The sequence below is a fragment of the Drosophila mojavensis genome, unplaced genomic scaffold, assembly GCF_018153725.1.
Source record: "Drosophila mojavensis isolate 15081-1352.22 unplaced genomic scaffold, ASM1815372v1 contig_72, whole genome shotgun sequence".
Taxonomy (NCBI): Eukaryota; Metazoa; Arthropoda; class Insecta; order Diptera; family Drosophilidae; genus Drosophila; species Drosophila mojavensis.
Window position 1 is genome coordinate 1,447,268 of NW_025318897.1, and position 13,282 is coordinate 1,460,549.

At 37.5% G+C, this 13,282-nt stretch overlaps 2 protein-coding genes and 1 long non-coding RNA gene across 9 annotated transcripts in view; 1 reads left to right on the plus strand and 2 right to left on the minus strand.

The window, feature by feature from the left end:
* The window catches only part of LOC6586963 (probable arginine--tRNA ligase, cytoplasmic), a 106,031-nt gene that overhangs the window by 38,670 nt on the left and 54,079 nt on the right, over positions 1–13,282 (minus strand). The gene's annotated exons all lie outside the window — the stretch shown is intronic.
* LOC116804702 overlaps positions 1–13,282 on the plus strand; it is a 43,600-nt gene that overhangs the window by 25,503 nt on the left and 4,815 nt on the right. The gene's annotated exons all lie outside the window — the stretch shown is intronic.
* LOC122757399 overlaps positions 3,892–13,282 on the minus strand; it is a 34,619-nt gene continuing 25,228 nt past the window's right edge. Inside the window, exon 2 of the long non-coding RNA XR_006357427.1 lies at positions 3,892–4,132. This is a non-coding gene — a long non-coding RNA (uncharacterized LOC122757399). The remainder of the gene's footprint in view (positions 4,133–13,282) is intronic.

Here is a 13,282-nt window from a genome sequence, read left to right on the forward strand (position 1 = left end):
CACTGCATTTCTTCATGCGAACTTGATAAGCGAAATAAAGAAATTGAACTTGTTCGAATGTGAGATGCATTGTTGGTCAGATTCAGCGGTGGTTTTGTTTTGGCTAAAAGAAGAGCCATCCAAATTCAAAGTGTTTGTCGATAACAAGATTTGTGCCATACAGCAGTTCACGATCAGCATGTAATGGCATTACGTGCCAACTGAAATGAATCCTGGGGATATGTTATCCAAAGAAGCATCAGCGTTGGAGCTCTTGCACTAAAAATTATGGATGCATGGACCTTCTTTCTTGTCTTGGCACTGCTTGTCTGAAGCATGTCTTCCCGAAATGCGTCAAAGAGTCGGCAGAACTTGTAGATATCTCGTTGTCATTCAAGTACATAAATTCATTCGGAATAATTTGGTTATGTTCATAAGTTCACCCGGAAAATAAAATCACCTGAGTTATCATCGGACGATCTCTACACTTGTCAAGCGCCATTCTTTCGCTATCTCCGTTATGGATGATTTTGGTCTACTAAGAATTGGTGGTCGTTTAGGACATTCTACTCTAGGCTTTGATGCGCGCCACCCAATTATTTTACCCAAAAACCATCCCTTAACCTTCGCTATAATCTCCCATCTTCATCAAAAATATCAGCATACAGGACCGCAGGCTTTGCTTGGAGCAATTCGACTGCAATTTTAACCCATAGGCGGCATTAATACTGTTGCCCAAGCGTTGCGAAATTGTATAATTTGCTGCAGATCCCGACCTCGCCTAGTTGAACATATAATGGTGGACTTGCCTAAGGAGCGTGCACAGTGCTCACCGGCATTTGCAATCACTGGAGTAGACTATTGTCGGCCTTTTTATTACAAGCCCGATGGAAGAAATAAAACATCATTAAAATGCTACATCTGTGTGTTCGTTTGCTTCACAACTAAGGCTACATGGCTGGAGCTCGCAAAGGATCTGTCTTGTGTGCCCTCAAGCGTTTCATTAGTACGCGTGGCATTCCAAAATGCATCGAAATAACTTTGCCTAATCAGCTACCACAGACTCGGCATTAAATTAATAAATAATAAGCTAAATTAAATCGTATTAGCTTTTATTTGTGCCTTTGTAAATGATTGGAGCCAGCGTTGCCGAAAAAGCTCTTATACCAAAATGATAGGAATATGTAACGATTATACAAACGGTAAATATATTCATTGGTAACATTGCATGAGACAAGGCCATTAAATTTTACTAATTCTTTTCTAATTACTTATTGAATGAATTATCTTTCGAGCAATGAACATTCCGTTCCAAAATAATATTTTCGGCGCTGAATCTGGGCAGCAGCACCAATTTTCTTTCGAAGGATACACCGGTGTACCGGCATGAATAAACTTGTATTTTGTTGTTCCAGTATCATAAGCCATGGCTATATGACTTCGTGTGTAGCACGGTAAAACCAATTCAGATGTTGAATTCAGGAATATTATTTTCTACAGCGTATAAAGCGTTATTTCGATATGTATGCAAATGGACTTGAAGAATAACTGTCTTCGATGTACAATTATTCTACTTGAGACACTTGCAAAGTGGAAACAATACAAATATATCTGTCCAGCCAAAAATCCTAGAAAATACTCGATTGGATAACTGGATTCACACGCACATACTAATAGTGCGCCGATTATGCTAAGTAGTACAACTTTGTTATACTATAGAACTAACCACAGACCACATAGACCGGACAAGTAATGTAAAGCGTTTTGCACACTTTTTTTCCTCACTTTTAGGTTCGGACTACGAAATTATACGAAAGCACAATCATTTCGCTTCATGCGCTCGACCGAGACGGTCAAATGTTGAACAAAAGACGCCTATATGCTCAATTTTTTCTTGCTCTCTCGCTCTCTCTGCTCTCTGCTCTCTGCTCTCTCAAATGTGTATATGTATGTATGCATGTGAGCACAAGCAGCAGCTCACGAAAATTGAAATTTCGTTGCGTTAGACTCCCGTTTCTTCCCTTCTGTGTGAAGAGTATACAGTCGACTCTCGTTATTTCGAAATTCAAGGGACTTAAAATATTTCGAATTATCGAATGTTTGAAATATTAAATGGTTCGAAATTTTAAGAGAAAATAAATAAAACTTCGAATTATCAAGGGTTTTTATTTAATGTATTTAACGTAATGTACATATGTTCTTAACTGACACCGCTGCCAAAGGTTCTTATGTATCGTCTTCATCTTCATCGATGCTCTTTTCATTCGTATCTGTCGCAGATAAAATTTCCTCATCGGTTAGGGATCCTGAAATATCCACTTGAGCATAGTCTTTTGCAACTTCGCTTTTCTTCTCACCTCCTTCTACTTTTCCAATTAGTTTCTTCTTTTCAGCAATCGAAAATTTTTATACTTTTTAGAACTCATTTCATACAAAATTTTAATATGTATACTAACGAAGCGATTCGTACGGAAGCGAGCATCAAAATATGCCTATGTTTTATGCGTAACACGCAACCACGCACAGTAAAGTTAGTTTCAGGGGAGTCCCAAAATTCAAATTCAAAGTTCTTACTAACACACCAAGAAACTTCACAAATTCGAATTGTCGAGTGTTTAACCATATGAGTACGAATTACTGCGTCTTAGCAATGATTTATTAGTTCGAGTTACTGAGTGCATAAAAATGTATGGACTTAATTCGAAATATAAAGAGATTTTGTAGGGGACTCGTGATAACTTTGAATTAATAAGTGGTTCGAAATAATGTAGGTTTGAAATAACAAGAGTCGATTGTACCTAACTCTTCAAATCGTTTGCCATGCTCATGCGAAATGTTGGCGCTTTCGTTATTATTTGTGGGAAGGGTATGAAAGCGTTGGTGCTCATAATAAAAATGCTTTCGCGACGAGCGTGCACGCACACAATCTCCCTTGCTACATATACTATGAGCATTTGTATTCGTGTGTGCGAAGCTCTTGTTGCCTGCCGCAATTTTAAAGCCCAGCATTTGCATTTGGTCGATCTTATGGAGTGCTCACATATACATTGTTCGATTGTGTGTACGCAGGGGACGATGCAGACAAATAATGGGATATCATTTGTAGAAGCATTTGTATGCGTGTGTGCCTTTACATGTGCGTGTGTGTATGTACATGTGTGTAGGCATGGGACGTGAACATTGGCGAGTGCCTTCTTAAACTTAGAATGGTGTGAACAATTTTGGGTTTTAATTGAAGAGGCGCGCTTACATTTAAGTTGCTGACTAACTAAAGTAACAAGTGCACTTCTCATTACTTTTATAGGTATTTTTTAATTGCATGATTTTTGACATCTAACAGATTCACCCTTTAAAATGGGTCCATTTGGCCAGTATATGTGCTCGTCGCGAAAGCATTTTCATTATGAGCACCAACGCTTTCATACCCTTCCCACAAATAATAACGAAAACTCAAATATTTTGTAGGAGCTTGGCAAACGTGTTGAAAAGTTCGGAATACTCTTCACACAGAAGGGAAGGCAGGGGTTCTTGCTGCGACGAAATTTCAATTTTCGTGAGCTGCTGCTTGTGCTCACATGCATACATACATACATGTACACATTTGAACGAGCAGAGAGCAGAGAGAGAGAGCAAGAAAAAATTGAGCATATAGGGATCTTTTGTTCAACAGTCGACCATCTCGGCCGAGCGCATGAAGCGAAATGATTTTGTGTTCCCATATTTTCGTAGCCCGAGCCTAAAAGTGAGGAGCCGAGCAAATACGAAGTGGTCTGGGAACTAATGCTCGAAAAAAAATGTGCAAAACGCTTTACACTACTTGTCCGGTCTATGTGTTCTGTGGTTAGTGATTATAGTGAAGAGCTGAAACATATGTGATATATTTATGCATATTCTGACATAAATACATATAAAGGCTCTTAAAGATAGCTTTATTACAATTACATATTTTACACGGTTTTGTATGCAACCTTATTTATATTTTTATTTTACTTGGATGCATAAATAATTTATAAAATAAGTAAAAATATTATTATTACTGACTACGAAATATTGTTGTAATTTGTTATGTACATTAAACTCAAAGGTATTTACAATATATTGCAAGTATTAGAACAGCAACGTCCAGATCCACTTTTACTCTTTAGCCTCTGATCTGCAATAAGCAAAATGAACAAGACTTTACTTTTAATTTAAGTATTTAAAAACAATGTTATTATTTATATATCTTGATCCCACTGAAAATCAGGGCATAATTGTTTTGTTATTGAACAGTTTGGTCCAAGTGATGCCCGCTTAGATCCAGCTTATTTAATAATTGATAACACTTCCCATTTTTTGTTATCGATCAAAAACCCACATCAAAAACAAGTAAGAAAGCTCTAGTCGAGACTGCTCGACTACGAGATCCCCTGAACCCTTGGAGCAATAGATATTTCAATAATTTTTCGCGACTTTCAGTTTACACAAGAAACACGCTCACACACACACACACACACGCACGTACGCACACACAGGCATACACACGCATACAGACACACATACACACACACACGCATAAATACACAAACGCATACACACACACACACACACACACACATACACAAACACATACACACACAAGCAACCACGCATAAACACGCATGGGCTGCAGTGTGCGCTTACTATGAGAACTTAATTGTTTAATAACTTTTTTTATGGACGTACGATCTTCATGACACTTTCAGATTATAATTATAACATAAATATGCATGTAATTGCCAAAGCACAAGTCTCTAGTATTTGAAATACGCTTATTACAAAAGTGAGGGTGAGGGGGTGAATTTAGAGGTGGGGGGGTAAATTTTAACAAAAATCGAAATTGTATAAATTGCATATAAGCATACATTAAAAATTTGGAGACTCTAGCAATAAAGGTGTAGAAGATATAATTTTATAACTGGGTTTCGATAAAGTTTTTTATCGATAAAAAAAGATCGAGATGAGTTATCGATTTTTAATGATAAACTTGATATGCGCGCTGTAATTACGGACATTTAAAAAAAAATTTGAAGTCTCTAGCTCTTATATCTTCTGAAATCGACGCGTTCATACATACGGACAGACGGACAGACGGACAGACAGACGGACAGGGCCAAATCAACTCAGCTCGTCACCCTGATCAAGAATATATATACTTTGTGGGGTCTGCCACGCCTCCTTCTCCCTGTTACATACATTTCAACAAAACCATTATACCCTGATTTCCCATTGAAAATGGGTTCAGGGTATAACAAGTAAGAAGGCTCCAGTCGAGACTGCTCGACTGGGAGATACCCTGAACCCTCCAAGCTGATATTCTAATCATTCTGCACTTCTTCTATGCACACATACATACACATGCACTTATAAGCACGCGCTCTGCTAACTGCGCAGTAAGCAGCGGCTGCGCTTGGGCTGCGCTGCAATGTGGGCAATATTATGGGAATTTATTTGTTGAATAATTTCTCTTGTAGTAAAAGTATCTTTATGAAACTTTCAGAATGTGTTCATATAGTTAAAATGTGTGTACATTCCAAAGCACAAGTCTCTAGTACTTGAAATGCGTTTTTTACAAATTGGGGGCGAAGAGGGCGTGGTATCCAAAATCTGTAAATTACAAAATCTTTGTGTCTATTAACTCTATATACAACGAAAATTTGAAGTCTCCTGGTTGAAAAGTGTTCAAATTAGGCTGAAAAAACAATGTCGATTTTTCGATTATTCTCGATAAAAAAGTTATCGGATGAGTTATCGAAAAAATAAAGCAAACTCGTACTGCCTATGATATACACGAGTATGCATGCCAAATTTCAGCTCTCTAGCTCTTATAATTTCTGAGATCCTTTTGCTCATACGGACGGACGGACGGACGGACGGACGGAGGGACGGACGGACGGACGGACGGACAGACGGACAGTGCTATATCGACTCAGCTCGTCGTCCTGATCAAGAATATATATACTTTATGGGGTCTGCGATGATTCCTTCTGCCTGTTACATACTTTTCACAAAACCATTATACCCTGATTTCCCATTTTCAATGGGTTCAGGGTATAACAAGTAAGGAGACTGTAGTCGAGACTGCTCGACTAGGAGATACTCTGAACCCTCTAATCTGATATTCTAATCACTCTGCACTTCTTTTCGGCACACATACATACACACGAACGTATTAGAACACGATCTGCTAACTGCGTAGTAAGCAGCGACTGCGCTTGGGCTGCGCTGCAGTGTGGGCAACATTGTAAGAATTTATTTGTTGAATAATTTAATTTTTAGGCGTACAATCTTAATGAAACTTTCAGAACATAATCATAATGTTCAATGATATTCTATTCATTCTGCACTTCTTTTATGCACACGTGCATACACACGCATCCACACGCACGTATATCATGCGCTCTGCTGACTGCGCAGCAAGCAGCGACTGCGCTTGGGCTGCGCTGCAGTGTGGGCAATATTATGAGAATTTATTATTTGAATAATTTCTCTTGTAGTAAGAAAACTTTCAGAGTGTGTTTATATGGTTAAAATGTGTGTACATTCCAAAGCAAAAGTCTCTAGTACATGAAATACGTTTTTTACAAATTGGGGGCGAAGGGGGCGTGGTATCAAAAATCTATAAATTACAAAATCTTTGTATCCATTAACTTTATATACAACGCCAATTTGAAGTCTCCAGGTCTAAAAGTGTTCAAATTAGGCTGAAAAAACAATGTCGATTTTTCGATTATTCTCGATAAAAAAGTTATCGGATGAGTTATCGAAAAAATAAAATAAGATTGTGCTGCCTATGGTATACACGAGTATGCATGCCAAATTTCAGCTCTCTAGCTCATATCTTCTGAGATCCTTTTGCTCATACGGACGGAAGGACGGACGGACGGACAGACGGACCAACGGACGGACGGACAGACGGACCGACGGACGGACGGACAGACGGACAGGGCTATATCGACTCAGCTCGTCGTCCTGATCAATAATATATATACTTTATGGGGTCTGCGATGATTCCTTCTGCGTGTTACATACTTTTCACAAAACCATTATACCCTGATTTCCCATTTTCAATGGGTTCAGGGTATAAAAATGTGTTGGATACGCAAGCTAAAGGCCCGGACTTAAGCCTCATTGAGAATTTGTGGGCTTCTCTGAAGAAGAGGACCGCCAAAAGGCGGTCGCCCTGATCAAGAATATATATACTTTGTGTGCCACGCCTCCTTCTGACTGTTACATACTTTTAACAAAACCAATATACCCTGATTTCCTATTTTCAATGGGTTCAGGGTATAAAATCGATAACTCATCCCGTTCTTTTTTTTATCGATAAAAAACTTTATCGAAAACCAGTTATGAAATTATATCCTACACCTTTATTGCTAGTCTCCAAATTTTTTATGTATGCTTATATGCAATTTATACAATTTCGGTTTTTGATAAAATTTACTCCCCACCCCTATATCCACCCTCTCACCATCAATTTTGTAAAGAGCGTATTTCAAATACTAGAGACTTGTGCTTTGGCAAATACATGCATATTCATGTTATAATCATAATCTGAATATAATCATAATTCATCAAGATCGTATGTCCACAAAAAAAGTTATTAAACAATTAAGTTCTCATAGTAAGCCAACACTGTGTTTATGCGTGGGTGCTTGTGTGTGTATGTGTGTGTGTGTATGTGTGTGTGTGTGTGTATGTGTGTGTGTGTGTATGTATGCCTATGTGTGCGTGCGTGTGTGTGTGTGTGTGTGTGCGTGTGTTTCTTGTGTAAGTAGAAAGACGCGAAAAATGATTGAAATCGCTATTGCTCCAAGTGTTCAGGGGTTCTCGTGGTCGAGCAGTCTCGACTAGAACTTTCTTACTTGTTTTTGTTATATATTTATATCCATATATTGGATACCGTCTTTAAGCTCGCAGCTGATCAGCGCTATTTTCCTATACATGTGCACACACTCATCGTCTATTCTATGCGTACAGACAGAAGAGCGCCTTTTCTCACATTCTTAGAATTTCGATTGATTTCTGGATTTTCTAGCCGTTACTGTAGTTTTTCCAGATGACGCTCTGTTATTAAGTTATTCTTTTTTAGCAACTGGCTGATCAAGCAAAGCAGTATCGCGTGTACTAAAGGCGACGCAATAGGGGAGGTTCGAAACTTCTTCGATGTTATTTTTTTTTATTTTTTCATACATACAGCGCCGGCGATCTTTATTTTAGTTATTTTGACATGAACTTGCTATTCGGCGAGTTCGCATCCCGCGGAAAACTATTTTTTGTAAATTGCAAATTTTTGTTATTTTAGCTTCATTTATATTTTTTAAATTTCATAAAAATGTTTCTTTCCTTTCTTCTATTAAGCTTATTTATATGTACAAATACATGAATAGATGGCTGACGCATATAAATGTCGCAATATTTGCACTATAAATGCCGATTGCCACGCCCCTAGAGAGCGAGCAAACGGTAACCTAAATGAAAATTTGAATTCTTACGCCCAAAAAATGTGAAAATTACAGGGTATTTTTCGATATTTTTTTGATATTATATATTATTTTGTTACGCCCGAGGCGTAAAAATTATATTTTGGGGCACCGATAGAGGAGGCTACCAGTAACTAAACTATCTAAATTTTAGCCTTCTAGCTCTTAAACTGTAGGAGATATAAACTTTTGCGGTTTGCCACGCCCCCTATGGGCGGACATAAATCTACCATAGCTCGTTGGACTTGGATGGTCAACCCGCGTATATATACAAAATTTCTATAGCATCAATAGTATCCAAAATAAAGCTTAATTCGAAAAATCACTATATCTTCGGGTCCGATTTGCCACGTCCCTAGTAGGCGTAGATATATTATATTTTCACCCATCTTTATGGAATCGAAGCATCGGCTCACGTGCAAAATTTCAGCATTCTAGATTTAAAACTTTAGGAGATACAGTTTTATCCGATTTGCCACGCCCCCAATGGGCAGAGATATATCCGCCATAGCTCGTGATCTTGGGTGGTCGACGCGGACCTACATACCAAATTTCTAGCTCTTCAACTAATATGAGTTTTGGTATATCGGAAAATGCATTGTCCGATTTGCCATGCCCCTAGTGGGCGGATCGGGAAAATTTTAACACTTTATAAATCGGAGATATACACGAATATGGGTTCCAAATTTCAAGTCTCATACGGACAGACGGACGGACAGCAAGACGGACATTGCACAAATCCATTATACTCATTTCACTTTCGTGAATAAGTATAATTATTCCCTATTGTTACAGTAGCCATTGTTTTTTTATTTTTAAGAGAAAAAGATGTAGTACAATAAAAAAAACAATTTTAAGATGAAGCTCTAATGGTTTAGCTTTTATATTAGCTTTGAGGTTGAGTGTAAAGGGCGGCGCTAACCTGATGTGCGTCATCAGGTCATCAGTGTATGTATGAACAAGTAAGACAGCTCTAGTCGAGAGTGCTGGACTACGAGATCCCCTGAACCCTTCGAGCAACTGATATTTCAATAATTATTCGCATATGCACACATACACGCACACACACAGACATACGCACGCACGCATAAATACGCATTGGCTGCAGTGTTGGCTTGTGGATGGACTATCTTCATGAAACTTTCAGATTATAAATATAACATAGATGCATGTATTTGCCAAGGCACAAGTCTCTAATATTTGAAATACGCCTTCTACAAGTGTGATGGTGAGAGGGTGAATATAGGGGTGGGGGGTAAATTTTAAGAAAAACCGAAATTGTATAAAGTGCATGAAAAATTTGGAGAGTCTAGTTTTAAAGATATAAGAGATATAATTAAATAACTATCTTTCGATAAGGGCTTTTATCGATAAAAAAAATAGGGGGATGAGTTATCGATTTTTATACCCTGAACCCATTTTCAATGGGAAATCAGGGTATAATGGTTTTGTTGAAATGTATGTAACAGGGAGAAGGAGGCGTGGCAGACCCCACAAAGTATATATATTCTTGATCAGGGTGACGAGCTGAGTTGATTTGGCCCTGTCCGTCTGTCCGTATGTATGAACGCGTCGATTTCAGAAGATATAAGAGCTAGAGACTTCAAATTTTTTTTTAATGTCCGTAATTACAGCGCGGATATCAAGTTTATCATTAAAAATCGATAACTCATCTCGATCTTTTTTTATCGATAAAAAACCTTATCGAAACCCAGTTATAAAATTATATTTTCTACACCTTTATTGCTAGAGTCTCCAAATTTTTAATGTATGCTTATATGCAATTTATACAATTTCGGTTTTTGTTAGAATTTACCCCCCACCTCTAAATTCACCCCCTCACCATCACTTTTGTAAAAAGCGTATTTCAAATACTAGAGACTTGTGCTTTGGCAATTACATGCATATTATAATCATAATTTTTGTTTTATGAAGATCGTACATCCATAAAAAAAGTTATTAAACAATTAAGTTCTCATAGTAAGGGCACACTGCCGCCCATGCGTGTTTATGCTTGTGTGTGTATGTGTGTAAATGTTTATGTGTGTATGTGTGTGTGTGTGTATGCGTTTGTGTATGTATGCGTGTGTGTGTATGTGTGTCTGTATGCGTGTGTGTGTATGTATGCCTGTGTGTGCGTACGTGCGTGTGTGTATGTGTGTATGCGTGTTTCTTGTGTAAGCTGAAAGTCACGAAAAATTATTGAAACATCTCTTGCTCCAAGGGTTCAGGGGATCTCGTAGTCGAGCAGTCTCGACTAGAGCTTTCTTACTTGTTTGTGATAAACTTGATATCCGCTCTGTATATACGGACATTTAAAAAATAATTTGAAGTCTCTAGCTCTTATATCTTCTGAAATCGACGCGTTCAGAGACAGGGCCAAATTGACTCAGATCTTCGCCCTGATCAAGAATATATATACTTTGTGGGGTCTGCCACGCCTCCTTCTGCATGTTACATACATTTCAACAAAACCACTGATTTCCCATTTTCAATGGGCTCAGGGTATAAAAACACATAAAATCGGAAAGGATTAAAACCATCGCTACGCTAGCACGATTTGCATTGCCTTTACAATCCACGCCACTACTTTGTTTGATCAGCTAGTTGCTAGAGCGTCATCAGTGCTAGAGCGTCATCGGACAAAACTACAGTATAGGCTAGAAAATCCAGAAATCAATCGAAATTCTTAGAATATGCTCAAAGGCGCGCTTTTGTCTGTACCAGGGTGACCATCTGGGCAGGAGCCCATTCCGGGACTGTCAACAACTAAAATAAATATGAAATAAATCATTTGTCACACAGATTCACACATACATTCAACTTTTAATTTCTTCATATTTAGCATAATTACATTACCTTGGGACTAATTCCATAAGACGAACATCCATATATATGAATACATCCTTATATTTAATTGTTATTATATTCATGATTGCCTAACTTATACTTCTCCACACTGCCTATTTTTCCCAACATATGTACATAACATTTCTTTCATCAATATTTAATGTTTTTATGTCCACAAAATTAAATCGAACTATATGGATGTTTTTAACATCCTCCACCAGTAACTTCATTCTTTCGTCTGACCACTGTGTATTTAGTAAGAAAAAACCCCTTTCGGAATTTGCATGCAAATCGCATGCAGAATTTGAGCTATTTTTAATACTTCCGAGTAACAACACGATTGTACGTTTGTTGCAAAAAATTGTACTACCTTATCTGCGTTGTTTTTCAAAACAATTTTCTTGACTTGTCGCGACACAAACATCTTCAAGTTTGCATTTTGTCAAAATGTATATTTTTTTTTTTATCGAAACGCTAGAAAACCGGAACAATTTCGTGTCAGGTCGGGATACCGGGACATTACCACCATAAGCGAGACATGTCCCGGAATTCCAAGACGGATGGTCACCCTCGTCTGTACGCATAAAATACACGATGAGTGTGTGCACATGTATAAGAAAATCGCGCTGATCTACTACTTACTTGGAGCCGGTAACCAAAATTTAACAAAAATCGAAATTGTATAAATTGGATATGTGATTTGAAGATCCTAGCTGCAATGATATACTAGACATGTATAAGAGGGAATAGCTATCAATGATTTCTTAATTTTAATGGGATCAGGCCTTGCTTTTCGTTGCGCACTAGAGACTTTAAAATTGCACTATATGTACATATACTCGGGCTGACAGCGTTTGGGCTGTGAATGAGTATTCTGCAATCGGTATCGTCCGACTGCAACGTGCTTTCTTGTTTTGTATGCGTGTGTAAAAGAATCTTGAATGATATACATAAACATCAGTTCTTTGCAGGTTTCAGGAGATCTCCGACATGTGCTGCAAAAAAATCTATATTTCGTAGTATCGATATTTACGATATTTTCAGAAAAAAGATCGATAATAGCAATATATCGAACACTTTTAAATGTTAATTTTCTTGTAAATTATCTATTATAATGCTTATATTAGTTATGACTTCATAATGGATAAAATGACAAGCATAACAAGATTAGATTAGAAGCAACAGATTGCTAGCGATCAATCAAAAACAAATTTATTAAACCAAACAAACCAAGAGCTTTAAAGTCGTATTACTAAAACAATTTTTCATTAAATTAAACCTGAAAATAATAATACCTCATTTTAACTAAAAACTTTAATTATCTATGTGGTCGTTAAAATTAAATAATAACAATAACAACAAAAAAGAAAACTCTAGTCGAGGGTGCTCGACTAGATACTACACTGAACCAACCTAATAAAAAACAAGTAAGAAAGCTCTAGTCGAGACTGCTCGACTTCGAGATCCCCTGAACCCTTCGAGCAACTGATATTTCAATAATTATTCGCACATGCACACACACACGCACATACACAGGAATACGCACGCACGCATAAACACGCATTGGCTGCACGCATAAGCCCCCACTTACTATGGGAAATTAATTGTTTAATAAATGTTCTTGTCGATGGACGATCTTCATGAAACTTTCAGATTATAACTATAAAATATGCATGTATTTTCCAAATCACAAGTCTCTAGTATTTGAAATACGCCTTTTACAAATGTGTGGGAGAGGGGGTAGATATAGTGGTAGGGGGTAAATTTTAACAAAAATCGAAATTATATAAAATGCAGCTAATATATATTTGGTGATTCTAGCTTTAAATATGTAGGGGATATACATTTTTTACTGGTTTTCAATAAGTTTTTAATCGATAAAAAATAACGGGGCAAGTTATCGATTTTTAAAGCAAAACTCGATATGCGCGTGGTACACACGGACCTAG